The sequence below is a fragment of the Canis lupus genome, chromosome 11 (genome assembly GCF_011100685.1).
Source record: "Canis lupus familiaris isolate Mischka breed German Shepherd chromosome 11, alternate assembly UU_Cfam_GSD_1.0, whole genome shotgun sequence".
Classification (NCBI taxonomy): Eukaryota; Metazoa; Chordata; class Mammalia; order Carnivora; family Canidae; genus Canis; species Canis lupus.
In genome coordinates, this window is record NC_049232.1 from 54,863,303 (window position 1) to 54,876,112 (window position 12,810).

The 12,810-nt window shown below is 49.6% G+C and overlaps 1 long non-coding RNA gene across 2 annotated transcripts; it reads right to left on the minus strand.

The window, feature by feature from the left end:
* Positions 1-1,253: 1,253 nt before the first annotated feature.
* Positions 1,254-10,341, minus strand: LOC111098099. 2 transcript variants are annotated; one of them, XR_005366422.1, is made up of 4 exons: positions 10,274-10,341; positions 3,301-3,429; positions 2,247-2,409; positions 1,254-1,451 (listed from the first exon to the last, which is right to left on the minus strand). It is a non-coding gene; the product is annotated as an uncharacterized LOC111098099 (long non-coding RNA). The 2 variants fall into 2 exon arrangements; XR_005366423.1 differs by lacking the exon at positions 10,274-10,341 and adding an exon at positions 7,965-8,169.
* Positions 10,342-12,810: the final 2,469 nt, after the last annotated feature.

The following is a 12,810-nucleotide window of genomic DNA, read 5'->3' on the forward strand; positions in this document are numbered from 1 at the left end:
CCTATTAACATGGCAGAAGGAAAGATGCTTCGGGAAATGTTTGATTAGCTAAGCAATAACAAAAATAGCAGCTGTGACCTTGGAAACTGCCTAGTTGAACAGGTGTTTTGGCAGCATCATTCCTGTTGACCCAAAAAGTCACCTGCCAGCCATGAGGACTTACTCTGGTGCTGGTTGTACTTGGATCCTGATGTCCTAGCAGTGGCCAAGGTGGGGCCGTGGCCTCCCTCATTCTAAACCCAACGTTCTGGTGCCTACAAAAATACTCCCATTTCCTTCATCTGCTTGTCGGATGCTCCCACAAGTTCAGACCTGCTTTCAACACAGACCAACAGCAGGACAAGAATTAAAGCAAGAGACATCCACGTAAAACAGATGCTCTCTATAGTCTTGGCCAGATTGAAGCCAGAGCTCTCTGTGGTCTCTTACCTCCTCCAACTGTCTGAGAAATGTGAGCCCCGCTCTTAGATCATGTCTGTCCCTGTTGACGAGGCTCTGCAGAAGCAGATCCCCATGACGTTTGGTGTATATATCCTGCACACTGTTGGGAAGTAGGGTCTAGTTTGGTTTTCTTTGGTCTGGGAGCACGACTTTAGATTGCTGGCTGGCGTATCCCCCACAAAATGACAGACCAGGGGCTGCCAAGGAGAGAGACTGAGGACAAAGCAAAGGAAAGAAATCCCCAGGCCTGTCTGTGGGGAGAATCCCTCTTCCTTCTGTCACAAAGACAGGCAGCAGCAGGCACTACCTGCTGTTCCTTCAAGTGGAAACCTCTCTCTCTTTCCATCCTCAAATACCTAGATCTTTTGAGGTCCATCCCAGATACAGAACAGACTAGCTTTAAAACCAATAGGTGGGAACTCTGAGAGCTGCCCTTTGTTTCCCATTTGGCCTTGAGAAAGTCCCTTTGACTCTCTAGAGCGCAGAGAATATGGGTCACTGGGGAGATACTATGAGTGAGAGAACCATATGGAAATGCCCAGCAGAATGTTGAGCACACTCTGGGTGAAATAAAGTAAATGTGTGTGTGTGTGTGTGTATTTGTATGTCTCCTCTTCCTGGCTTCCAGCTTTTTCGGATTCTGCCAGAGTAAACTTTCCTACCCCGAGTCCTTAAATAGGACTTGACTTATCAAGAAGTGGGATTTTCCCACCCATTCTACTTTGGGTACAAGTACTTTGGATATCTGAAGCTGAACATATAAAGGGAGTCATAACAGACACTTTTAGACTTAATCTTTATTGGTTTGAGAAGTTAATTCTTGGAGGTGATCTTCATGAATGATGCTTTCAGGAGAGTTCAGATTTTTTGTTGTTCTGTTTGGTGTTTTTCCACGAATGTGCTTCCACCCTGATTCTGTGAAAGATTATTCCTGACCAAGTGCAATTCATTCTGCCTTCAGTATGGGGATTTCCAGAACAAAAGTGGTATTGAGTCCCAAACTGTGATGACTTCATATATCGGGGAGAGAGAGAGAGAGAGAGAGAGAGAGAGAGAGAGAAAGAGAGAGAGAGAGAAAGCCAGACAATGAGTAGGGAGGGTTGAGAAGAGAAAGGGGCAGATTGGTTTTCAGATCTGTCCTGAACCTCTCAATTTTATTCATAGAAATCAGAGCCAGCCTTGGTTGAAAAGCAGCAGTTAATGTAACTGTAGGCTCTGTCTGAGGATTCTTTACTTTCCTGGGCAGAGCAGCAGCTCACACTGGAGGAGGGAGATAAAGCCCTGTTTGTACACACGGAATTGCTTTCTCTCCCTTCTTGGTAATAAAAACCAGAAACTACCATAGGAGTAGGCTTCAGCAGTCCCATTGCATGAGACGCTCACTGTTCTCCCTTTTCTCCTGTGGATTCCTCCTCCCCAGCATAGCACAGCCCTATTTCTCAAATGCGCTGGGACCAGGGGCCCCTGAATTCAACCCTTTGAGATTTTCTTCCTTCCAGAAAGTGAAGTCCACCCTCGAGGACTGTCCACCCCCTCCCCCACTGAAGGGAGGGCCTCAGCCCATTCCTCATCAGGAGGCCCATGGAATGAGGCTTCCCAGGCTTAAGTATAACTGGGCCCCTGACTCATCCACATCTGCTCATTCACCAGCCCCAGTACAGGTCAGGACATCTAGGTCCTCGTCACGACCCCAGACAGGCCCAGATATTCAGAGGTCATTTAATGGGCCAAGTAAACTCTCTGAGAAGTCCTGTAGTGAAGTAATAGGTTCAACTTTAACTTAGTGCTTTCCATGCTTAACTAACCCTGCACCACTTTTGTCATGGAACACTCATTATCTCATTGAGTAGCATTCCACAGAATGCTGGAAAACGGTGCCATGGAGCCATTCACAGCTACGTCCGGCTTCCCTGGAGGATAGAGATAGTGTCCGATTCAGCTTTGAGTAGACAAACCTCGGCACAGGACCTAGAAGATAGTGTTTTCAGAATGAATACCTGACTGATACAGTGAAATCATACCATGTTTAGCCCAGGCTGAACCTAAGAATCATAACTGTGTGCCAAACACTTTTCCAGGGTAGTTAAGCCTGTGGCCAATGCATAAGACCAGATCTTTTTTTTTTTTTTTTTTTTTTTTCAATATTTACACCAGTTACAAACTGGCAGGCATTGAACCAGATCTGTCTAACATAAGTGTTTTGTTTGGCCCAGTTCAGGGGTTTATTTTCTTCAATGGCTTTAGGTAGGGTCTGAGCTCTGCAGCATGGCTAGGTTCTGCTTCTTCCGATCCCACCCAGCCTCTTCCTCATTCACATCCCTGCTTAGCTCCTGGAGGCTTTGAGTTTACCACCCAGGGTTTCAATCTCGCTGGGAAGTTGCTTTTTCAATCTGACCATGAGCATCATGAATTTATTTTGAAATGGATTTGCCCACATGAGAGATCATGCAGATCTTGAAACCATAAACCGTTTGTGATGAAATATCTATGCAGCTCAACGTAGCACACGGGCCCTCGGATGCTTGAGGGGACTGCCTGACCTACACTGCTGATGATGTGAGGACAGTCTTGTCCCTGTGCCCAGCTTCCCACAGGGGTGATCCCCACCCTCGTCACTGGGAGAGCTTGTGGAAGCCCGTAGTGCTGGGTCCACCTCCAGGGCTTTCTGGGTCAGTGGGTCAGCCACAGGGCCAAGCATCTGCATTCCTAATGACTTCCCAAGCGAAGCTGCACCTCCTGGCCCGGGACCACACTTTGAGATCTGCTGCTCCACAGTTTACAAAACTCTTTCCCAATTGTTATCTTATTAGACCCCAACAACCAACTTATGACATGAACAAGGCAGGAATCACTACTCACAGGTCACAAATGAGGAAAGGGGGACCAATGACCAACGTCGCACAGCTTGACGTACATTGGGGTCTTCCGATGACACATCAAGCTGCCCACAGGCAAGAATGTGGTTGGAAGAGGCCGCGACTCACCATTCTGCTTTGGGACAAGGGGATTGGACTGGTGAACGTTTTAGAAACTTAACTCTGCCTCTGAAGCAGGAGCTCACAGCTTCTCTCAGTCCCTCTCAGCTCTAGGACTCTACACTTGGCCCTACGTGGGCAAGAAGTGAGGGGGCCAAAGGGAGCCCAGCAATACCCTCCCCACCACCAACTGGTCTGGTCCCTTAACAGCCCCAGGCAAAGCAGGAGAGGAGCAGAGATGCCCCACCCACTGGAGTCAAGACGCCCCTTGCTGAATTTTCTGCGTAGCAACCAAGTGGAGTGAGAGACAGGCACAGACCGCAGCTTTGGGGCGGAAAGATGGGAGGGGGGGTGCACGGACCATATGGAGCAAGAGTGACAGAATTTGGCAGTGTAGGCTCTGCAGATGGGCCTGCTTATGTCCACACACAATCTGAGGCCAAAGACTGAATCATCTCTCTAGCAATTTCTTGTTTCCAAACACGTCTTTTGAAGAACGTGGGGGTGCTCCGTGCAGATATCAGAAACGCTAGCTGGGACAGGATATACAGGTTAACGGAAAAGAAAAGTTGCTTTCATTGGGGGAAGGACAGGGTGTAAAACGTCCGCTTGAATGGAGTGGAAGTCGCTGGTTAGTGAGAAGGGAACCTGGTGGTTTGGGTAGCACTCGAGGAGTTCATAGCAAGTGTTTTACATGTTTTCTTGTGTGATCCTCACAACGCCCATTTTATGAGAGGAAAGACTGAGAAGAGAGAGGGCAAGGATTTGTCCAGGTCTCCCGGCTGGTGAGGAGAGAGTCGCTGGGGGAGGCAGGAAAGCAAAATAGGGCATCCACGCATCCACAGACACCTGCCCAAGGCTGGGATTCTGCTCTCAATCTCCTACGTGGTCCTGTGCCGCCTCCCCCCCCCCCCCCCCGCGTGGTCTTCCAGTAAGTTCCTGGGGCCCCACAAGGGCTCCCCAGGGTCCATACTCAGAATTAAGTCTGGGTTGCCCTGCCTGGCATTAGAGGTCCTGCAAGGCCAGGCTCCAGCCTCATGGCCAGCCCTCCCTCACGTGCCCCAGGCTTGGGTGCAGTCAGGCAACTCAGCATCTGCCCTGAACATGCTCAGGGCTGCCCAGCCTCCAGTGTTGGCTTTGGAGTCTTCCAGTCACAGCTCCCAGTGACTTTTCTACTTTATTCTAATTTGTACCCATGTCTTTTTCTCTCCTCATTGGAATGTCTACTCTTCTGGGATTATGATCTCCCTCTCCTCGGCTCTCATTCCTGCACCCTGTCGAACATCCTTTACACAAGTGCACCACCTTATGGTTTGCAGAGTGCTGTCCCCCCTGCAAGGTGACAAAGGGGGCAGTTATTAGCCCCAGTCCTGTCTGAGGCCAGAGAAAGGAAGGGACCAGCTCACAGTCTCACATCTAGATGGCGAAGCCACAGCGACAGCTCAAGTTCCCAGACTCCAGATCCCACTGCACCCCAGTTTGGGGAAGATATTTTTGTTCATCAGCACAGAGGTGGTCCCCACATGCCTCAGGTTGCCCTTGGGGGAAAAGGGGACTGCATTAGTTTCCTTTTGCTGCCATAACAAATTACCACCCACTTAGTGGCTTGAATAGTGCAAATGTATGGTTATCATACGGTTCTGTGGGATAGAAGTTTGACACAGGTCTCTCTGGGCTAAAGTCAAGGTATGATCAGGGCTGTGCTCCTTTACTGGAGGCTCTAGGGCACAATCCATTTCTTGCCCTTTCCAGCTTCAAGAGGCCACCTGTGTTCCTTGGTTTATGACCGCTTACTGCATTTTCGACACCTGCAAAGAAGGGCGGTCAAGTTCTTCCCATGTCGTGTCTTTCTGTTTCTCTGACCTCTCTCCTATCCTCCCACTTTCACTCTTTTTTTCCCCAAAGATTTTACTTATTTATTCATGAGAAAGAGGCAGAGACCTAGAGAGAGGGAGAAGCAGTCTCCCTGTGGAGAGCCCAATGCAGGGCTCAATCCCAGGACCCCGGGACCACGACTTGAGCTGAAGGCAGACACTCAACCACTGAGCCACCCAGGTGCCCTCCCACTTCCACTGTTAAGGACCCTTGTGATTACGTTAGGCCTACCTAGGTAATCCAGGATCCTCACCCTCCTTAGATCAGTAGTTTTTCAACCTGAGTTGCCATGTAACCTAACATATTCACAGGCTCCAGAGATTAGGACACAGACATGGGGTGTGTGTGTGTGTTATTTTGCCTATTCCAGGGATAAAAAGAAGAATCCTGCCCCTGGAGCCCCTCAGCCAGTCACAATAGGTGTGTTAGCCTGGACCAGATGTGCCAGGGTTCAGCAGCCTCTGTCTGGGGACACAGTCACACAGGACCTTGGAGAGCTCATGGATGGGTGCCATGCCTTCTGACAGTGGAGCTTTTGCAACCTGAAGCAAGCTCCCTAGTGCAAAGCTGCCCAGGAAAACCAAAGCTGCCCTGTTCAAAGGCATTTGGTGCTTTCTTACCTTATTCATTTCTTCCCCTACCTCTCATCCAATCTTAGGACATAGCACCATCTCCAGCCAAACCCCTACTATCACTTCCCACCACCCCACCACCTCATATCCAGCAGTCTTGCCTGTTTATCATGACAGTTGAATTACACAGAATAAACTCCAAACTGCTTATTAAGGCTTCTAAGATACTATTCACATAAAAAAAAAGATACTATTCACTCTGGCCTTAAGTTACCATTCCATTGTTCACTGAGCTCCAAGAAGCCTGGCCTCCTTTCCATCACCTGAACATACTATGCCTTCCTGCCTCAGGGCCTTGGCACATGCTATTTCTTCTTCCTGTGACTCTATTTTTCTACTCTTCCTGGCTGATTCCTAGCTATCCTTTAGATCGCAGCTGTTTTCAGAAAAGTCTTCTCTTGGGCAGCCCTGGTGGCTCAGTGGTTTAGTGCCTGCTTTCGGCCCAGGGTGTGATCCTGGAGACCCGGGATCGAGTCCTACATCGGGCTCCCTGCATGGAGCCTGCTTCTCCCTCTGCCTGTGTCTTTGCCCCCCGCCCCCGCCCCCCGTGTCTGTCATGAATAAGTAAATAAAATCTTAAAAAAAAAGAAAAGTCTTCTCTTATACCTCTCACCTAGTTCAATTAGGCCTCTCCTATCATTGCTCTCAGAACTGGACTCTTCTTTTGCATCTATGTCATTATCTCTGTCATTGTACAGAACAGAATGCATTCAAGCTCTGACAAGGCAAGAAGGTCATCCTTTGGACTAAAATCTCCAGGATTAAAGTGTGCTAAACTCTGCAATTTCATCCTCTCTTTTCAAGGAACAGTAATGAGTTCAGCCTTAGAACCTCAGCTCTGGCAGGCTAATTTTTTTCATGGGCTTTGAGGTCGGTCAGACCCACTTTCTGCTCCCACTCCTTCATCAACTGGCGGTGTGATCCTGAGCAAGTAAGTCACTGTCTCCCTGGACCAATGGCTCTGGTTTGCCCAGCAGGCTATGGCGCAGGAGGGTATAGAGAGCCCCTCACCTGTAAGCCGTGAGAAGGCCAAAGGCTACCCAGTCAGAATCCAATACCCAGTAGAGATATGAGAAAAGGTGTCAGTGAGGCAATGTGTACATTGTCCCCAGGACTCCCTCCTCTCCTTTATCTCCCATTAGCACCCTGCATCCTCAGGATGCTAATCCTCCCAGCAACCCCATTTTACAGATAAGGAAACTGAGGACAACGTGGTTAACTGACTTACACAGGGTCACCTGGCATGTCAGTTAAGAAGCTGAGACAAGAAGCATGTTCTCTTTAACCCTTCACTGAGATAATCATTATTCACAAAAATGCATTCCGTGCACACAGCGTTTTACAGTCTGCAGAGCTCTTTCCCATCTGCCATTGTCTCTGATCTCTGCAACAGTCCCTTGGCTTGAGTATCAATTCAGCCCATTTATTCAGATGAGAATATTGAGATTGAGGGCAAGGAACTGACCAACTTAAATCAGTGCATGCATGAGTTCTCTGCTGCTGCGAACACATTTGTCAGCTTAAAGCAGTACACAGTATTATCTCACAGTTTCCTGGGGCAGGGATCCAGGTACGACTTAGCTCTATCTTCTGCTTCGTCGTCTCTCATGAGGCTATAATCAAGGTGTCAGCCCAGAATCTGTGGTCTCATCTGAGGCCCACCTGGGGAAGAAAGGTCTTCTTTCAAACTCATTTATGTGGTTGTTGGCAAGATACAATTCTGTGCTGTTGTACTGAGGACTTAATTTCTTCACTGACTGTGGACAGAAGACCACCTTCAGTTCCTTGTCATGGGGGCCTCTTCATTATGGCAGCTTGCTTTTTCAAAGCATGCAGAAAGGCAATAGGGTCTGCTAGCAAGAAGGAAGTCATGATCTTGTACCCTAAACATGGAAGTGACAATCCGCATATTTGCTGCATTCTATCCATCAGAAAAAGTCACTCGGTCACTCCAGACTCCCACCCTAGGGGAGGGAATTACACAAAGACATGACTATTAGCAGGTGGAGAGTATTGGAGGCTGTCTTAGAAGTCTGCTTACCACAGCAGGGAGCTGGGCTGTTCTGAGTTGGCCTTTCTTCCTGGATCTGGAAGTGTGCTGGCACAGTGGACGGAGGTGGCACGTGGTGATCTTCCCTTGTCAGCACTCTAGGGAGATTCTCAGAGCCACACAGAGCCAGGGCCAGACTTCCCCATCCCAGGAAGAGAGCCGGCCCCATTTTAATTACATTGTTGCCCCCAGGGGAAGCCTGTGCTCTTCTCTGGATAGTTTTGCTTCTCCTTTACTGCCATTTCTGTCTTTAAATCAAAGCTGCTCTCTGTTCAAGGGCTCCCAGCCCCAGGCACATTGAGGATTTATGAGTGGGTGATCCAAAAATGTAACATAAAGGAGTCAGGACCCAGACAGTAATGTAAACTGAGAGGTCCTGGGGAGGCGGGTGGGTGGCTGGGACCCAGTGACCTCTCGGGCCCGGCAACCATCACAGCCTCTGCTTTATGAAACTCTTCCATCATCCTTCTCCCTGCCTCCCCCCACTGCCCCTTGCCACTGCCTGCACTACAGTCTCTCACCCCCAGCTGGCACCCAGGTCCCCTGTATCTGCCTCAATCTGCCTTTCTAGAACCGCTTCCACTGCCCTCCCATCTCCCACCTCAAATCCTCTGGGTACCAGTCCATGCAGATAGACTCCAATCTATCTTCATGCCTTTGTTTAAAGCTCCGTCCTCTCCTGCAATTGTTCTTTACCCCACGCCCCTGGGATGAAGCCACCTTGAGGACTCCTTCCCTCACCTGTCACTCTCTGTCCCTTGCTCATGGCACTGAGCACTGTGGGCCTTAGCATTGGAGTCCATTATGTCCACACCAGCCTCCCTGCTTAGACTGAGACTTCCTTAAGGGCAGGGGCTGGGGCTAGGGCTGGGACCCACCCTGGTCCTACCACTATCTGGCACATGAGAGGGGCTCTGTCAACATTCGAATGCTGGAAAAGTCAATGTCAGCATCATCTTTCAGTGGAAAGACAAGTAGTGTTCTCCTTTCACGTATCCCATGGGGGGTCTGTGGCTGACCTCCCACCTGCTCCTTCTCTCTTCCTCAAGTCTTCCACCTGTCTGGCTATAGCACACCAGCCCTGCTTCACACTGCAGACTCCACGTGCCTGTCCTAGCTTCCACATGCATTTGAGAGATCACGGGGGGAGCTGAAGGCAATAAAGTCTTTCCCAGGGCAGAGCCACCTTCCCAGACCCATATGTGGGGCCCCAGACATCCCTAGGGACACAGACATTTGTGCTCAGAAGATGCCACCCCACGCCCTCCTGTTCTCCATTTAACTCAATTAACCTCTGCAAGGGAGTCATCCCTGACTGCTGTTTCTTCCTTGACCTTCCTCCAGTCAGTCCCACATTCTGTAAGGTCTGCCTTCTGTTGAAAGTGATCTTCACGTGCACACCTTTCTCTCCACCCCAACTGCTGCCCTCCTCTGTCCAGGCCACCCAGGATCCCCTCATTGCTCTCCCTGCCTCCACCTCACCCAACTTATCTATCCTTCACTCAGGTGACCAGAGCCATCATTCTTGTCAAGTCACTCCCTTGCTCACAAGCTTTCAGTGGCTCCCCATTGCCTGAGCAATGGCCCTCACCTCTCCAGCATTCAGGTACTTCACAATCCAATTGCCCAGGTGGCTTCTCTGGCCCCATTTCCCGGCACACTCCCCCTCAAGGGCCTGCATCCTAGACCACCTCCTGCTGGTGCTTCCCATATCCATTTTTTTTAAATTTTTATTTATTTATGACAGTTACACAGAGAGAGAGAGAGGCAAAGACACAGGCAGAGGGAGAAGCAGGCTCCATGCACCGGGAGCCCGACGTGGGATTCGATCCTGGGTCTCCAGGATTGTGCCCTGGGCCAAAGGCAGGCGCCAAACCGCTGCGCCACCCAGGGATCCCCCCATATCCATTTGGAATGCTCTTCCCCTTCATCTCTGCCCATCTAAACCCACTGTCCTTCCAGGACAGCCTAAAGGCTGCTTCTTCCATGAAGCCTTCTCTGACCACCTTTCAGAAGGCAGTGAACTCTCAGGTCTCTGAGCTCCCAAAGCTCCCCTTTGCAGTAAAGGTATAAAAGCATCCCTGTCTTGCCCCCTCCCCAGTCATGAGCTCCTTGAGGGTAAGGACCGGCCTCATTCCCCTCTCTTCCAAACCCTTGCTACTACCTCCTCTGTAAAGACAAAGACAAAGGCATCCCTTGGAGGAGGGGAGCTGTCTTGAAATCTCTTGGAGGCTCCTGACAGCTCAGTCCCGGAGAAGAAAGCTGCCCAGAAGGCAGCACTCCCAGGGAGGGGTTCTCACCAGAAGGCCCAGTGCTGGGCCCGAGCCAGGAAGTGTTTGCCGGAGCCCAGGGGTGTGTGGATGGGAAGGGGGGGCTTGGCAGCACAAAGGGTGGTTTATGATCTGCTCTTGTTCTAGCTCCCTGATGCTTTTGTTCAGAATCCCCAGGGTGCTTCTCACCAGGCAACGGAGTGGGGGTGGGGACAGTTCAGAGTGAGGCCTAGGCCTGTGAGGAGTCAGCTTCCCCCCTTCAAAGGGAGGAAAAAAGGGAAGAGCCTAGAGGAAGCCCTTTTGTTAAAGTGTATCGCCTGGGTGGGTGGCAGGTTCTGATTCCTGTTCCTTCCATTCTGCTCCATCTCTCTGTCCTGAGTCTTTGGCCTCTCCTTCTTGGGCTGGCTCCTTCTCCTCAAACAGCTGGCAGGATGGTGTTTCCTTCCCTGGGGAAGAAGACAGAGGAGGATGGAGCAAAATGGGGAGGAGGATTTCATGGAGTAGGGACTCCTGGCTGTGGGCCAGGAGGCATGAAGCTCCTAGGAAGAAGAGCTGGAATGGGGCAGGGAGATGTCCAGGTTAGTGGATATGTGAATGGAGCCCAGGTTAGTGCCCAGCTGACTCCCTTTCAGGTCTCTTTCCAGCTGAAATTACTCTCATTTGAGGGGGTTCTCTGGGTCTGACACCATCCCCCTCTCAGCACATTCCCCTTAAGAGAGACACTTTGCTGAGCTCAAGACCAGAGCTTCTGGTACAGCTGCACAGTTATTGTAATAGGTGTTGTCAGGAGGTAGTGAGCGGCTGGTCAGAGAAGGTATGCAAGCCGAAGCTGGTGGGTACATGGTGGGCAAGGCCTAGAAGGGACTCAGGTATCTGATACAGTAGTAGGGAAAATGGAATGACTTTTAAGTTTCCTTCCTACATCCTGCCTCTAAAGACTGTTATCAAAATATCCCTAATTAGAGCTAGTAATAAAGATAAAACGCACAGGCATTGGAGAGTGCTAGACTTACATCCATACCACGGCATACTGCTCAGCAATAAAGAAGAATGAGCGTATCCCAAGCAATAAAAAAGAATGAGCATGTCCAAGGAATTACACTGAGTGGAGGGCAATGGGCTGGGGAGTCAATTCCAAAAGATTACATATTATATGATTCCATCTATATAATATATTGAAATACATATTGAAATAACAAAATTTTAGAAATGGAGGACAGATGAGTTGTTGCTGATGGGGCCAAGGGTGCTGGAACAGAGGTGAGTGTAGTTGTAAAAGGATATATATTAGTTTCCTATTGCTGCTGTTCATAAATTGCCAGAAATGTAGTGGCCTAAAACAATGCAGGTTTATTCTCCTGTGGTTCTGGAGACCAGAAATCCAAAATCAGCTTCAGTGGGCTAACATCACTGCTGTGACAGAGCTATATTCCTTCTGGAGGCTCTAGAGGACACTGTGTTCCTCACCTTCTCTCAGGCTTCAGGAGGCTGCCTGTGTGCTTTGACACATGAGCCCTTCCTAGCATCACTCTAAACTCTCATGTCTATCAGTGTATTTTCTGCTTCTTCCTTTGACCTTCTTCCCTCTGTCTTACAAGAACTCTTGTGACCACATTTAGGGCCCACCTGGATAATCCAAGATCATCGCCCCATCTTGAGATCCTTCATCATGCCTGCAAAGTCCCTTTTGCCATAGAAGGTAACATTCACAGTTTCCAGGGATAAGGTGCAGGTATCTCTGCGGCAGAGGGGTGGAGATGGAATTATTTAGCCAACCTCAGAGGGCAACACAAGGGATCCTTGTGGTGTTGGACCTAACGTAACACACGCAACACAATTGAGTACAAGTGAAAGCCAGTGAAGTCTGAGTAAGATTGGCAGGTTGCATCAATGTCAATATGCTGGTTGCACTATAGTTTTGCAAACAGGGTAAAGTGCACAAGACCTCCTTTTGCATTGTTTCTTACAACTTCATGTTAATCTACAATTACTTCTATATACATTTCAATTAATTAAAAAGTGCTTGGGGCACCTAGGTGGCTCAGTCAGTTGAGCGTCCGACTCTTGCTTTGGGCTCAGGTCATGATCTCAGGGTCCCGAGATTGAGCCCCACATTGGGCTCTGCCCTCAGTGGGGAGTTTGCTTGAGATTCTCCCCCTCCTTCTGCCTCTCTCCCCACAACATAAATAAATCTTCTTTTTTAAGTGCTAGACTGACGGTAGGGCACACCGTGGATGCTTGACAGCCCTGTGTTATGAAGTGAGCCCACCCTCTTGGCTGTAGGTAACTGAGCTAGGAGGAGCATCGGACCCATGCTGAGATCATTACAGGCACCCCTCAGTTCTTTGGGACAATTTAGAACACCAGAGAGACCTGGGACCTTCCTCTGGATGGCCGCCCTTGTAACATTTGAACAGTGTACTTTGGGTGTCATGTTGTACCACGTACACAGAGGAGCAGGGGATGTGCATCTGCAGGCTGAGAAGATCAGATCCTCTGCAGAGAGAAGCAGACAAGAGGTGGAGAAACAGGGCACCCTGGGTTCCTATTAGCTCTCCACTTCTTGT